Source organism: Coturnix japonica, chromosome 11 (genome assembly GCF_054131305.1).
Source record: "Coturnix japonica strain WE chromosome 11, WE-NBRP24, whole genome shotgun sequence".
Lineage (NCBI taxonomy): Eukaryota > Metazoa > Chordata > Aves > Galliformes > Phasianidae > Coturnix > Coturnix japonica.
Window position 1 is genome coordinate 25,858,422 of NC_140673.1, and position 13,260 is coordinate 25,871,681.

General features: G+C 42.4%; 1 protein-coding gene across 27 annotated transcripts in view; it reads left to right on the forward strand.

The window, feature by feature from the left end:
* FGGY (FGGY carbohydrate kinase domain containing) overlaps positions 1–13,260 on the forward strand; it is a 264,789-nt gene that overhangs the window by 136,300 nt on the left and 115,229 nt on the right. The gene's annotated exons all lie outside the window — the stretch shown is intronic.

Genomic DNA, 13,260 nt, shown 5'->3' on the forward strand with positions numbered 1-13,260 from the left:
GCTGCATTTTCTGCCTATGCTGCATCCTTTTAGAAGTGCTGCACAATAGCCACGTAGTGTAAGGACTCGTTTTACTGGCAGAAGCAGAAGTTGGCACAGAGAGGGATGTGGGGTACTTCCAGTTCAGAACAGCTCTCTGAACATGAATCCTGGATGTTTTCTCCTTGAAATAACACAGATCCTTTCGGTCCTTCTTACACCTTATCTACTCTCCCTACTGAAAGCAAAGGGAGTTTCTATTATATATCTTCAACTTTTGCTTGTCTTTCACATCCTACTCTATTTCAGATGCCAGATAAGTTCTTTTTAGGGCTTAATTCTTAGCAAATGTGGAGGTTTATCCAAGCTGTTTTTAGTGCCAAATCGATGTGCTTGCTCTTTCCCTCACAGTCAGTGAGAAGAGTAAGGTAAGTGTTAAGACACCATCTCAACAAGTCTGGGATGACTGCCTGGATGCTTGCTTTTACCCTTGATTTGTGGAGTCATAGAATCCTTAAGGCTGGAAAAGACCTTTGAGATAATCAAGTCCAACTATCACATGCCCACTTGGATATAGGAGATTAGCTCACAGCATTTTTGGCATTCACTGAAAACAAAAGCAAAGCAATAAGGCCGCATTAAGAAGTTCCTTCTGCTCTTAGGATTGCTTTCCTGCCCTTATGGTGGAGGTTACTGCTTCCTCTTGGGACCTGTGCAGCCATTTGCAGTGCTGTGCTATAGTTTAGACGATAGAAATAGTGTGGGCTAAAGAGCATAGACACATTCACTCTGTTTTATTATGCTTTTTAAACACATTTTTGTTTAGGAATTGTGCTGTGTCAGTGATGCAGTTCCCCATGCAGTTCCGCCAGCAGTTGCCTTGCTACATCAACAGAAGCAAGAACAAAGCATGCAGCAAGCCTGGCTGCTGCCATTGCTTGGCGCTGCTCTCTCCAAGTGCCTGCTTACTGTGGAGCAGCTGAAATGCTTCAGCTCCAGTGTCTTGCTCTGCATTCATGGCTAAGGCCTTCTTGTAGCTGCTATCTCTGTCTTAGATAATTACCATAGGTATTTTTCATGAAACGACTTCAAACCTCACCAAAGCTTTTTTAACATCCCACAGTTGAGACCTGATCCTATTTTCGCTCCCACAAATGACAGAACTCTTCTGACAGTGCGACTGGCCACAAAACTGAAAAGTCATTGTAGATGCTGTAATTCCGATGGATTTAGGGATTTCCTCAAGCACTTTATAGTTATGTTCCCAGCTTTGTCTCTGTTTCACTGTCGATTGTCTGCTGTTCTCCCTAATCCTCCCTGTGCTTTCTTGAGCCCTATCTTTGCTTCCCTCTGACAGACAAAAAAAGTGTTGTTGCTAGTTTTAATGTTCTTCACGTGTGGAGATCTCATTCCTTTCATCTTAATTGAGGAATGTTTCGATTTAGTCCTGCATTGTTTAAGGATAATCCATTAGTTGTTCCTATTAGCAACATAACATCTGAGATTTTAATTACTCTAACCTTGCTGTTTCACTGGTTAAACCTTGCTCACCAGTTTGATTATTGAAAGTATTAAATGCTTTCGCAATGCGATTACTTTGAATTTTCTAAGTTATTATCATTACAGTGTTATTAACCTTCTCTTTCTAATGATGGAGTAGTGTCCCATGTCCTCTCCCTCCAATGAGCAAAGATGGTAGAGCAAAACCATCTGTAATTTCTGTATCATCATTAAATGTCTGAGAGTTTTATCTCTGTGCTACTTATCAGTGCTTTGCCTCAGCCTTCCCCACTTGTGCTGTGTTTCTGCTGTGGATCCTTTGCAAGTGGTTGTTTAAATGACATTCATTGAGGCTTGTGCACAGCACTGGCAGTGCTTTTGTCCACAGCAGAACCCACTGCCCAAGCCAGGAATATATTCATGGTGCAGTTGTTCAGATTTATGCATTGGAAGATTAAAATTCAGTGCTCTTTTGTTGATGATCATTACAGAATTATAGCTCTTATCCATTAACAGTAGATGTGGAAACAGCTGTCCTGTGTAAGTCTTTGTTAGGAGAAGAGGGGCTGGCAGGTTTCTAGATATCACTGAAGCTGTGTGAATATTCACACTGAAAATTAAATATCTACCTCCCTCAAGTTAATCTTTTTAGAGGCAATTTACCTGAGATATGTAGATTTGCTATTCAAAAGTAGTCAGTGAGTGATTCTGAGGTTGTATTTGGTCTTGTGAATTACTTGTAAGTTATTCTCCAGGACTATAACTTATAAATGTTCTCTCTTATCATTCCCACTTGTTATTTGCCACTTACCAAGTATCATTTCCCTGCAAGGAACTGGATAACTCCCAAACCCACAAAGATTCATTGCATGTGTAGGGCACTTGTTCTGAGGTCCTTCAATTAATTAAGGTCAATTAATGCCAAAAGAGTTGCATGAAGAAGGGTATGAAACTCTATTTGAACTCTGAGCTGTGAAAATGTGCAAGAGAAGAACATGGTTGAAGCAAATATGGATTTTATGCATGGGTACATTTTGGTGATCCTTAGCCGAGTCATTCTATTGTTGCAAGAGGTCTCTGTGAGGGAAATCTGAGTTTCTTGTCTATCCTAATTTTGAGACATGGAAAAATTAAGGCAGTATTAGAAATGGGGTCTTCTTAAGATTCAGTTTTCAGTAAGACCGCTTGAGACTTTTTTGTGACCTAATTCCTGATCTTTTCCTACTCAGTTTTGATAATAAATATCCCCTGAGGGCAGCAAGCAATCTATTGAGGATCTTGGAATAGGGGTTTAAATGATTTCACTTAAAGTGCTGTTTGTTCAGTTCTTCCGATCTGTCTGCCCCTTTCTTCAGTTCCTTATGATTTTACTGAGATATCTCCCTTCCAATTAAGTGAATGAACTTTAGAATTGAGTAAGGCTGTCATAGGAAGCAAAATGAACATGACTGATTTTTATAATAGAAATTGGAAGCAATTACCAGTTTTTCATCTTCGTGCTTGCTTGGAAAATTTACACTTAACTCAGCAATACACCTTAATTAAAGGCCTATCTATCTACCTATATAATCTTCTCTTTCTAGAAAAAGTCCTCCTGTGAGCTATATTAAATTTACTGTGGCTTCATCTCTTTATTAATAACCTTTATTAATAACCTTTTTGTGTATTTTCAATTAAGTTTCTGGTCACATTATAGAACTGAGGTAAGAGCTCTCTCTGACCTTTAATAGGACATGGATAATAGAACATCTTTGGCTCGCGTTCTCCTTTGGTAGCACAACCTCCCACTTCTATTGAAGTCATCCATGGAATTTGTAGTCTGCTAAACGTGCGTGTTGCATTAAGAAAGACTACACCAGACTGCAGTAAAACTAGATGGGCATCCGTTCACAGTCTCTGAGTTTAATAGTGCTTAAACAACCTTGCCTTTACTTGATTTTATGGCAAATACCATTGGGAGACCATGAATGACTCCTGAAGTATGATACAAATGTTTTATTCCGACTGATATTTTCCATATGGCAGGTCATGCTTCTCCCCACGTGAACTGTAAGGGGAGTACAGTGGGGCAGAATGTGTTGTTACTTTTAAATGATTGGGACCGCGTCATGTTGGAATTCAGATCCTGATGTTCTGACATTTGGACACCCAGTAGAATTGTAATTAATGATATAGAATGATAGGGGATATTTATGCTCCCTTCAAGCCCAAACTATTACTGGGTGGGAAGGGTACATTTGATAGTCAGCCAGACTTTTGTCAATACAAATATGAGAACCAGCTGCTTTTCTTGCTGTTCTGCCATGGCCAAATTAATCTGTACTTCTTTACGTCTTCGTCTTTTTTCTTGTAACCTGTAGCTCATGTTGCTCTTAGGAATTTTACTGCCAGAGGCATCTATCATGTATTTCCCTCCTGATAGGTGTTTATTATATTACTTTACTGAGTATGACAACCTCAGCTTCTCTTCAGCTTTTATTTTTTTCTTTTTCTTTTTGAACCAGCCTTTTCATAGCCTTGTGCTACAACAAATCATATAATCAGCCACAGGTGAAAGCTGCCGAAGCACACCGGGGATGGAGTACCTTAAATTTGTCAAGGTGACATATCTCTGCATTGATTCTTGTCAGTATTTCTGTCTCCATTGATGTCTGGGTGTTTAGGAAACATCGTCTGGCATGTCCACATAAGTGGAGTCTGTGGAGCAAAGCAGAGACAGGGTTTGGTATTTCAGATGAAGGACCTGATCTCTGGCAGGCCCCCATGGAATGCCAAGGGAGCAGCTTTGGGATGCACGACAAGGTGACTCATTTGTTCCCGCATGGGTTTGTCCTATTGACTCGACTAAATGAATTACGGGTTGAACCTGCTGGTGAATGTGCCACATCAAGGAGCTGTGGAGCAGTGTCATGCTGAGGCGGGGGTTTGGCTTTCAGTAAAGCTTTGGAATCAGCCGAGATCTGCAGATAACGCTCTCAGCGGTTGCGTTACTTCCGAGTCCGTCCCAACGGCGTTCAGACGCAGCAGCGCAATCTCACAGTCACCGTCTGTGCCACCTCACTCTTAGTCAGCAGGACTCCTGCTTCATCACCAGCCAAACTGAAAATGTATTCATCATCCTCATTGCCAGTGCACCTGCTGCGATACCTGCCCGCAGCTCTACTGGTATTTCCAGCCCACTCCACCTGTGTGTCAGCTTATTCCACAACGATGCCCAATGCTTCCTTCTGTGTCATAGCCTGCATTCCTGATATGAACTCCCTGACATTTTACAGCAGGCTCTGAGTCTCTGCACGCTTGGCTTCTCTGAAACTGGCACTTCAGCTTGTTTTTTTTTCCCTAAGGAACTGAATTTGCTACAACAAATTCTGTTCCAGTTCTCCTACCCACCTTTTACTTCCCTGTTCTGTGATAGTAGGTTGAGAAAGAATCTCTTCTTTCAATCTGAAGATGGAAAGTGGGAATGTACCTGTCTGCAACTGGGGCTGCGACCAGACCCTGAACTTCCTGATGGCCCTTCACGTCATTACCCTCTGTATATTCTCCCTGTGACATTTTTTATTTACAGAAACAGAAACTCTGGAATTTGCCCAATTTTCTGTCCGGGGTTTCCGCTATGCTCTAAGGACTGGTTTTTATACTTGGGCTGTGCCAGCTGCATTTCTGCTGAATTGTAGAAAAAGGGATTATTGTGGACATTGAATACTTCTTTAATGATATTATTTTTCCTACTGCGAGTTTGCTGTGGTTGCTACCAGGTTCTTCTGTAGTTGGGAATAGGACAGAATGGCTTAAGAGAAAGCACTTCTTTTAATACGTGGTGTGCACTGAAAAAAGTCTCCAGGGCCGTGTGTCTGGGAACTGCACTCAGGCTTGTATTTCAGGGACATTAATGGCATTCAGTCCTAATTGCAGAGGAGGGAAGGGATGGTGAAGCAGCAAATCTCTGCAGATGAGGCACAGGAAGAGGCAGGAGCACAAAGCCAAGGAGGGAGATGCTGTAGGAGGCAGTGGTGCTCTGGGAAGTAGGTCCCCTATTGCACAGAGTGGCAGAGCCATCTCTTGGGGGCCAGTGAGTTCACAGGGTTCACTGCGTGGTGCACCTCATCCTGTGCTGGCTGGGGAATGACAGTCCTCTTCATTTGTCATTGCTTCTGCTTTCTCTCCAGGTGAATATACGTTTCTCTTCCTGTTCATTTCCATGCTAGGGCTGAGCATGCAGTGCCAAAAGGAAAGGACAGAATGCTCTGGCAGACAGACATGCAGGATTTCCTTCCTGCTGCCCTTCATGATGCTCTGCCAACTCCCAAGGACAGCCCCTAGCAATCAGTTCATTTCCTGGACATAATTTTAGAAAGGAGGAGGAAGAAAACCTTTCCTGACACTTTTATTTCTGGAATGAACTAATTTTTGGATCTCATATCTGGAACAACAGTTCCGCTTGCTACAAGGTGAACACGGGGCCTAAGGTGAGAAACTGAGCTCTGATCTACTATCCAAAATCATCACATACTCCTGAAATGGCTTCTGCTCTTCATCTCTTTCACCCTGCATAAGAGACCTTGGAATGGTCTGGAGACATGGTAGGAAGAGCCTGAGCACACTGTGTGAAGCAGCACAGCCTCCAGCTGCTCCATGGGATGCTGGGGAATGCCACAGTGCTGGGATGCCACTGATGTGAGGAAAGACATTCTGCAAGGAGTTGACCCTCAACTCACAGGAACAGATATATCAGACAGCTTGGAAGATGGGATACAAGGGCATTATGCAAGAAGATGGCTTAGGCTGAGTGAGAAGCCTGGCAGGAGGTTGAATTTCCTTGGATTTGTTTTCAGGAGGAGTCTTATACACAGCATTTAGCTCTCTTGTGATTGAATCTAAAATCATTTGGTGTTTTCCATTTGTCAGAAAGCCCCAGTTCTTCTGTCATCTGATTATGTGAGGCTTTCAGCCTTCAATTAAAAATAATTCTACTGGTTCTTCGAGTCGTAGAGAAAAGCCTTGCCACAGATAATCCAGTTTGAAAGCTGAACGCTTGGAGTGCAAACTGCATCCCTTGGGGCAACATGTGGGTTTCCTGGTAGCATTCACTGTCTGATGTTTTTAGAAGTCATCAAGACCCAGTCAGATCTGCAAAACATATTTGGGTTTTTAGGCCATGTAATTTACCTAAAATGTGGAAAATCTGTGGGAGGAAGATGGAACAGCCCAGAAATGGCATCGTTTTGACACATGGAAGACAGTGATTCAGATATTTCACAGGTACATGGACTACTGCAAATCTGCAGCTCATGGAACAACTTGACAGTGTTTAAAGAAGGAGTGTCAGTCCCCTTTCCATCTTGCCAGCTGGTCATTTTGTTTGCTGCTCAAGTAGAGGCTCAAGGAAGAGGTGAGCACTTGGATTACCTGAGGAAATACAGCTGTCTTCTATGGAAGAAGCGTTGAGCGTGAAGCTTTAATTGACGCCTCTTGATCTGGACTTGCTTTGTGAATGAGGTTAGGACCCCAGTCTCTGAGGATGCTAATCCAGCACTTCTTGCTGACCTTATACTGACCTGCGTAATTTAAACCAACCCAATCTACAAGTGACACCATTTCTGCTGTGAAAGTGCAATACGTGCCAAAACTTCTAATACAACCATTATTTTATTTTTTTTATTTTTTGTTTAATCCAGCATCTGATGTGAATGGAGGGAAAAATGATGTACAACATCTTCCTTGTGACCAAGCCTTAGAAAAGAAAATGTAAATGCATGAGCATGACACAAACTCCCCTTCTGTTAACACGCACTCACAGAAACTTGTTCAAGTTGCCAAAAGCATGGTTAGCCAACCTACAGTGTGTATATGTGTAATTTACTGCAGGGAGGGGACGGGGCTAATTTATGCACTTGGCCCTTGGACCACGCTTTACCTCAATACTTGTCAATGTGCAAATTCTGTAAATCTTACTGGAGAAGGAATGTCTGCGCACGCCAGGCTCTGGACATGCTGCAAATGACACTCACACAGATGATGACTTGTGTTTAATTTGCTGTTGTGGATGGGTCTGAAGCAAACTCTCTTGTTCCAAACAACTCAAAATTTGGGAGTTTTTGGCACCCCAGTCCAGTCATGAGTCAATAGTTCTGTGTGTTCCCAAGAGTAAGTATTAGGTTGCAAAGGTAGGAGCTGTTATGAAACGTGACAATATAAAAGAATGTCTGCATTAATACTTCTGTTAAGACTCTGAGTTAGAGGTTTGCCAAGGCTTAAGTGGACTCTAGATGAGCTGGACATACCCAATGAAACTAAGTAACGTGATTCTTTTTGAACATATATGACCCCTGGGTGCACATTACAAACGTTGAGCACTCAGCCCTGCTGCACCTCGTCCTCAGAGGTGCTGCATTGCAGTATTGAAGCCAGGTCTTATTTCTGGTTTTGTTTGGCACTAAATAAATAGGTTCTGATTTTCAGTACCTCTGTCAGAGAAGTAAATAATGTGGTGTGTTATTGATGGATATACAAGCCCAAGGAAGAAAACAATAAGAAAGGAAAGAAATATGTGACCATCTTCAAACTGAGTGCACTGGAGCTCCCATCTCTGTCACGATGTCACTGCTGTACTCACAGTTTCTAAATCATGTACAAGTTTGTTAAGGTTTCTCTCAGTGTGGCATCTACATTTCTTCCATTGATGCCATAATCAGCACTTCATATGTTATGCTGCCTGTCCTTTTTGTCCAGAGGGAAACCCTTTGCACAGTCTATGCTGGGGTTCAGGTGCTGGCTCAGGTGGGCAGGTAGAAGAAGAATGCCTCGAGCTACATAGAGTTGTACGTTGCACTTTGATGTTGTACTCTGTTTGTTGGTCAAGTGAGCAATTCTGCTTTGTTTTTCAGAAGTGAAATGGAATTTCATTTGTTAGTCTCCTGTAGAACCATTAATGTTATCTCGGTGTTTCGTAGTTCCCCTATCATCACACACTGGTCTCACTCTGAGGTGTCTTCCAGGTGAGTGGATTTGAGACTGAGTGGCAGATTAAAGGAGGATAAAGATACGATGATGATTCCAGTCCATAACGTGGCTGCCCAGCACAGGAAAGGCAGGCAGCCCCTCTGATACCTGCAGTGCCTCCCAGGCTCTCCATGACCTTCACCTCTGCCTGCTGCCCAGGGTCCCTTGCTGGAATAGTTCTTTCCAATCCAGTTTTTCCTGGCTGCTGTGAACCACGCTGCTTATATTGTGATGGAAGAAGCCAAGTTTGTTTCTTTTTTTATGCAGTCTGAAAAGCTGGGCATTTTGAGCAACCCACACATGGAGCAGTGGGCAGTGTAACGCAAGCACAATGTACTGCATGAGGATCAGCTTAGCATGTTGGATCAATGACGCTGTGCAGCATAATACAAACAGCTTATTCTTTTTCACAGCTGTTCTCCCAAGCATTTTAAGCATACATTCTCCCTCAGCATGCAGGAGATTTACGTATTTCACTTCTAGTGACATGGTAAAAGGGACCCTCCTCACTCACAGATTTGTTCTTTTAATAGACATCCAGCACAAATGAGAATTGAGTACATGTGTGTGTCCAACAGAGAGCAGAACAGAACCAGCTGTAGGCACATATAACTGCTTAGGAGGCCCATTTTTTTATGCTGATTTGGTAACTCACAGGACAGCCAAATCTTCCTTTTTAGGAATGGGAAGAAGAGGAAAGACAAAGGACATCATCGTCAGATTGTATCATCTGCGGAAGAGGAGAATCAACAAGGAGAGAACTCAACATGAAGTTCTCCTCTCCCTGCTGGAGCAGCTGGAGCAAATAGGTTCATTGTGGGCAAATGTGAGCTCATGTTGCCTCTGCTTTGAGCTGGCAGAGCAGTCATGGTGTTTCAGCCCTGAGTCAATGCTGTGATAACTGGCTCGCGTGACTTTCTATTTGAAGTTAGAGATGCTTCAAGATACTGGATGTCTGGGGCATAGGCATGCTTCTCTCAGCCTTGCCTCGTTTATACTCAGTCTCTTTCAGACCATAAATGTAAGTCAAGTGCATGCAAACGGTAGAAGGATGATGTGAACTTTGGGAGAGGCTCTGTACACATCTTTGCTGTCAGGAGATTTCGAGATGAGTCGTGCAATAGATGATGGCAACACAAACAGAAGGAGCTCAGCAAAGATCTTCCAGAATTATCCACTCAAGAGGTTGAGTCTTAAAAGAAAATGGCATTAGGGAGAAATAAGTAGCATTGAGTCGGGCCCTTGATTTGATGCCAATGATACCTCAGAGAAAGCAGTTTCCCAGAGGACTGTCAGAGATGTGAAATGAATAGTAAGAGCTGCTTCGCAGGCATTTGTGGGCACACACACCTGCTTACAGCAAGGGGAAAGACAGTGCGTAAATGTCTGGAATGTTGCATAAAAGCTGTCTGGTGGAGTAGGCAGAGCAATTAAAATCCATCTCGCTTAAAAGAACCCTGAGTGCAGGTCAAACAAATCTAATTTTTATTGTTCCTTAAGGAGATGTCTGTATAGGAGACAAAAGGAGGATGCAGCCTTCAGGTTAAAAAATCAAGATGCCTTTAAAAAATTAAATGTTCACAATAGTGCTACAGCAAGCTAGATAAATGATATATTACTGCGATGGTTTAAAACTAATTGATGACTAATGTTGTAATGCATTCGTAGCTACACTGATCTATTATATATCTTGGCTAAGCTGAAGGGACGCTTCAAGGAGAAAAATTGCTAACTGTTTTAACCTGATGGAACTTGGGGAAAAAATAGTTACTTTAAGAGATAAATGGAAAGGTTGTGACCTCCTAATGTACGTCTGGGTCTTGCAATGCAAAATCAAATTATCATTAAACAGAATGTGATCTGTGATGGAATTAAAGCAACTAGAAACCGGCGCAGAAATTTCTGTAGGGAAATACAATTGAGCAGTTTGAGCTGGGAATATTAGCAACAGAGCTGTAGGAAGTGCCTGGCCAAAGAACTGGTGTAACAAGTTGGAATTGTTTTGCTGTAGAACAAAAGTTGGAGGCTGCAGGAAAAATGTAAGCGTATTTACTCCAATTTACATGTATAGGACATTCTGTAGGATAATTAGCATATGAATAATTAACAGTTTACATGAAGTTCAAGTAACTGTCTTTGGTTCTTGGAGGGGAGGCAGGAAGCCTCATTTTCCCCTCCTCATTTTTGTCATGCCTGAGGCTGTTGCCCGCTGGGTTTTACCCTTACAGATGGAATTCAGAGAAGATGTCAGTCAGGCTCTGCTTATTTTCACATCTAATTCATGCAAAAACCAGGTTTCCTCCCGAGGCAATAAACTGGCCCAGATTTGCTTCAGAGTTTGGCCTAGGTTCAGTGAATGACTCACTTTTACTAAGGTGCATCCATCTTCCTGGCTGAAACACAATATGGGAAGTGTTGTCAAAGAGCAGATACCCACATAGATCTACAGCTTAAAGATTCAAGGCCTTAGGAATCAGAAGTAATAGCTTGTTTCGTCCCCTTGTTTCCTGTTAGCCAATATTAAGGACACTGAGTGGGTGTAAGAACACTGTTACTCAACCCAGGGAACCAGTGAGGTTTTTGAAGGCAAAATACACTGCAAATGTTGAGGATGTATTGCTGGAAGCTGTGCTAGGAGGACCTGCAGCCAGTAAGCCTCTGTGGTCAGAGGTTCTGGATAGATGTTGCAGTCTTGTGGAATAAATGCAGCAAAAGGTTTCAGATGAAGATGTAACACTTAAAGGCTGCTGCTAAGATGCAGAGTACCTTGAAAAGGCCGTAACCTCCGAGATCCTTAGCCTTACTCTCAATGTCTGTGTTGGTTCCTTAAATAAACAGGGGCATGATATAAGAGAGAGCAATTTCACAAAGACAACCTTCACCACGGGTGACTCTTTAATTTTATTCTGGTTGGGAACAAGTTAATGTAACAGGATCACCACCAGCTAGAAAACACTGTCTGAGAACAATATATTCCTCTATGATAAATTAACCTTGCAGTGGGAAGGGAAATGCTTGCAATACCAAATTGCAAATATTTTCTACTGTGAAGTGTTTGATGTTCCAAAAACCCCAAACCCTCCATATATTTAAGCCTGCTGTGTATTAGGCTTCCTTCTTTGCATTCATTCAGTGTTGGTTTGAAGCCCAATACAGGCAGCAGCTTGGAAAAACAGTTCTTTAGCTCAGGATGGAGCAGCTGAAGTCTCAACCCTGGAGGTGTTTATTCTAAAGGGGAAAATGGTTCTTGGGTGAAAAAGTAAAGCTATTCAGATGGTGGTGTTGGTGTCAGTTTTCAGCAACATCAGAAACTCAGTGATATGAGTATCACTGAGCTGATTTAAAGCATACATATTTTCCAACAGGATGGCAATCAGACATATCAGCTCTATCTGAGATCTCTTTCCTTTCACTCACATATTAAAGCGAAGCAAGAGTAATGGATACTTTTCTCCTAAATCAAGCTGACCTCCTGCATCTTGGTGCAGAGTAAATGACTTTTCAATGGGAATTTTTAAGGCAAAAAAGAATGCACACATATTAGCTTTAGATTAAATACTGAGATGATAGTCAGTTTAAAGAGATAAGGTATGGAAAAAATACCATATAAACTTGAAGCAAGGCACTTGTCATTTAGACTGTAATAGGTGATGAAGGAGGGATGGAGCTGAGTTCTGAAAAATTCATTTCATTCAGTGAAAGCTTCATTTCTCTCCCCAGATCTTCAGTTTACTTTAAGATAACATGGAGAAAACTGAGTTATAGCATTAGAACTGAATGTATAGCATTATAAATGAATGTATACAAACTGCACATGCAGTTTGCTGTATGCCCATCAGCATGGGGTCATGCCCTGCTTGCAGACTTGCTTCATAGCTACTGAGCTGACCCTTGGTGGCCATGACTCTATCGAGGGAAGTGCTTGCAGCCATGGGATCATTATCCGCCATGTTGATTTCTCAGTCCTGCATCTCCCAGGATGTTCTTTTCAGTGCACGCACAGTGCTGATGGGAAGGAGATGGTGAAGACATCCCACGGTATTTCTGGGATTGCAACACTGTGTAGGTAAGGAAGCTGTTCTGGCGTTTGGGTCATGCTCATAAACAACGATCCTGGCAGTTCTTTGCAAGGGTGGAGTTACACAACCAGTCTCGTCGTCCTGCTCTTGAAAACAATCAGACATGAAATAGCCTAAAACAGGAGTACAGCTACAATTTTATTTCCTTCCTCAAATGTTCGTCTTGCTTCATCACAATTCATTGCTGTAGAAAGGGAAAAAATGTGTGTCTGGGGCACCTCCCTCTAGACCAGGTTGCTCACAGCCCCATCCAACCTGGCCCTGAATGCTTCCAGGGAGGGAGCATCCACAGCTTCATGGGGCAACCTGTTCCAGTGTCTCACCACCCTCAATGTAAAGAATTTCTTCCTAATATCCAGCCTAAATCTACTCTTTTCCAGTTTGAAGCCATTTCCCCTCATCCTGTTGCTACCTGCTCTTGATTGTCAAATCTCAGTGTCAGAACGTAGACAGGGAATGTAGGAAAGTTAGAATGTACCTTTGATAGTTGATTAGCTCTTTCTAATATTGTGTCAGTACATGTGATACGCTGGATGTTCTGCCTCATAAGAGCACTCAGCAATGGCCATGTCATTTACCAGCCCAGCACTGTCAAAAGCTACTGTGTTCTTCTTCCTTCCTGATCCAACCTTGAGTATCTTTCTGTAGTTTTGTCTCTGATATGGTTTCAAAACAGCGTTAATTTCCTAGGAAGCCTTGG